Raw genomic sequence first — 3,045 nt, 5'->3', positions numbered from 1 at the left:
CCAGAGGTCCTGAGTCCAATTCCCAACCACCACATCTATAATGGTATCTGAGGCCCTCTTCTGGCATGTCTGAAGATAGCTATGGTGTACTTATATATAATAATAAATAAATCTTTATAAACAAAACAAAACAAAAATAACTTTAACCTTTGTATCAAAGATTTATACCAATGAAAACCTTAAACCTGTATCAATATACAATAATCCATATCAATGTAAACAAAAGTAACCACATTTAATCTACCCTTTTATCCTATTATTTCTATGTGATATTTCTATATTCACCCTTTTTCTTTTCAACCCCCTTCCTTTTATCTAAGAAAGAAGGATAGAGAAAAGGAAAGGAAAGAGAAATCCTTGAGTCTAAGCTCCTATACCTTCCTTGTTTTTGTTTTTGTTTTTCCTAATCAAAACCATTAACAACTTGAAACCACCTCCCTAAATGGCAACAGACATCCATAACTCACAAAATGACTAAAACCATCTACTTCATCTTTTGGGTTTTTTGTTTGGTTGGTTGGTTGGTTGGTTGGTTGGTTGGTTTTGATTTTTTGTTTTGTTTTGGTTTGGTTTGGTTTTGGTTTCTGGAGACAGGGTTCCTCTGTATAGCCTTGGCTGTCCTGGAACTCACTTTGTAGACCAGGCTGGCCTCAAACTCAGAAATCCCCCTGCCTCTGCCTCCCGAGTGCTGGGATTAAAGGCATGCGCCACCACGCCTGGCTCCATCTATTTCATCTTAAGGGATGGGACAATAGTCTCTTTGAAATTGCTTCCTGCTGCTTAGGGGCAATGGCATCTTTTGGGGGAGTCTAAGAAAATTGGGAATCCTAAGGAAATTGGGATGTTGGCCAAGTCCTGGGGAATTAGCTGTATTATTTTTTTGTCCAATCTCTGGAGTAGGAAAGCGCAGGGCTTAGCTGAAGTCCTAGACGGATCAGTCTATAAGGCTAGAGGAACTGAGTCATCTGGGGTCAGCAGCCCTCCCACCCCCACTGTCCCAAGCCATTTCAGAAGCAAGTCTCCTGAGGAAACACCATCAAAGCAGTCTGGGGCTGGATCGGGCATCCCAGCATCCCTAAAGGACCAACCCCAACAGCCAACTCTTCAGTCTCTTTATCATCCATCTTAAAAATCAGATCATCTCTCCAGTACCTCAGTAGAAACCTTTTTAAAAGATTGATTTATTTTCTATATGTAAATACACTAGAGCTGTCTTCAGACACTTCATAAGAGGGAGTCAGATGGTTGTGATCCATCATGTGGTGGCTGGGATTTGAACGCAGAACCTTCGGGAGAGCAGTCAGTGCTCTTAACCACTGAGCCTTCTCTCCAGCCCAGTAGAAACTTTTTGAAGTGGAAACTTCTGGTTTCTTTGGAAAGTCAGTTATGTCAAAGGATGTTTTCCTGAAGCAGACACAGGTAAAAAGGTGTTTAGCTAAAACAGACACAGGTGAAAGGGAGTTTTGCTAAAGCAAACACGTGATAGGATGCATGATGTTAAGAAGGGATGTAAATATGACCTCCCAGACAGTGGACGGTGCAGGATGGTATTGGTATGCCTTGCCATTCCTTAACGGTCCTTGTTGTGACTTCATAGAAAGAATTGCAGCAAAAAAATTTAATTTAACTCCAGTGCTATTCTGTCAGCTTCTTGCCACTTCCTGCCAATTGATGGAGTGGAGTGGAAGTTCCTGGGTATGTCAGCTGAACAAACTCACGTGGAGTTTTGCTAAGACAGATTCACTTGGTGTTTTGCTGAGGCAAGACCAATGAATTGGAGGTCACGTGACGTTTGAAGGGCCTCATCGGACAATGACGGGAGGCTTGCATAGTCTCACATCTTTGTCTTTCCTGATCTTCACTTCCTTTGAGAGGCACATGACAGAGAACTTCTCCTGGCTGGCCTGGTCCCTCCTGCTGTCTTGTACTGATTTGGTGGAAGTCCTGCCATGTCTGCTGATTCACGTTTGCTGTTCTGACACCACTGAACTGGACTGCTGGTGTCCTGACAACTGGAGATTAAAATTGCTCCAAAGAACTATTTCTGAAAAGGTCCATTTCCCTCCTTATTCTAATAACACTTCTTTACTACTACCTCTGGTGGCTGGTGAGCTAGAAGGGAAGTTAAGGCATTTAAGAACCCTTATTAACTCTTTCTGCCATCTTCCCTCGACACCACCATGGTGCGAATGAATGTTCTGGCGGATGCTCTCAAGAGCATCAACAACGCTGCGAAGAGAGGCAAACGTCGGGTCCTCATCAGGCCGTGTTCTAAAGTCATCGTTCGGTTCTTAACGGATGAAGCACGGGTACATTGGTGAATTCGAGATCACTGATGGTCACAGAGCTGGGAAGATGGTTGTGAACCTCACAGGCAGGTTAAACAAGTGTGGAGAGATCAGCCCTAGATTTGATGTTCAACTCAAAGACCTAGAGAAATAAATGGCAGAACAACCTGCTCCCATCACGGCAGTTTGTTTTCACTGTCCTGACAACCTGGGCTGGCATCATAGACCATGAAGAGGCAAGACGAAAACATACAGGAGGGAAAATCCTGGGATTTTTTTTTTTTTTTTTTTTTTTTTTTTTGGTTTTTCGAGACAGGGTTTCTCTGTATAGCCCTGGCTGTCCTGGAACTCACTCTGTAGACCAGGCTGGCCTCAAACTCAGAAATCTGCCTGCCTCTGCCTCCCAAGTGCTGGGGTTAAAGGTGTGAGCCACCACGCCCGGCCAGAACACGTTCTTTATTCTCACCCCTCACTCCAAAGTAATCAGTCGGAAGCACGAGGTAGAGCCTGTGAGCCTTCCTTTTTTATTTTAGAGATTTATTTATTTCATATATGAATAAATTGCTGCTGTCCTCAGACATACCAGAAGAGGGTGTCAGACCCCATTACAGATGGTTGCGAGCCACCATGTGGTTGCTGGGAATTGAACTCAGAACCTCTGGAAGAGCAGTCAGTGCTCTTAACCGCTGAGCCATCTCTTTAGTCCTCCTGTGAGCCTTTCTTTATGTGTTTACATGTGTACCCTCTGGATTCTGTG

General features: G+C 43.8%; 1 pseudogene; it reads left to right on the top strand.

The window, feature by feature from the left end:
* The first annotated feature begins 1,998 nt into the window (after positions 1–1,998).
* Gm11972 lies at positions 1,999–2,563 on the top strand (annotated as a pseudogene).
* Positions 2,564–3,045: the final 482 nt, after the last annotated feature.

Source organism: Mus musculus, chromosome 11 (genome assembly GCF_000001635.26).
Source record: "Mus musculus strain C57BL/6J chromosome 11, GRCm38.p6 C57BL/6J".
NCBI lineage: Eukaryota > Metazoa > Chordata > Mammalia > Rodentia > Muridae > Mus > Mus musculus.
Note: the sequence above shows the minus strand (reverse complement) of the source record. Positions and strands in the feature narration are given on the sequence as shown.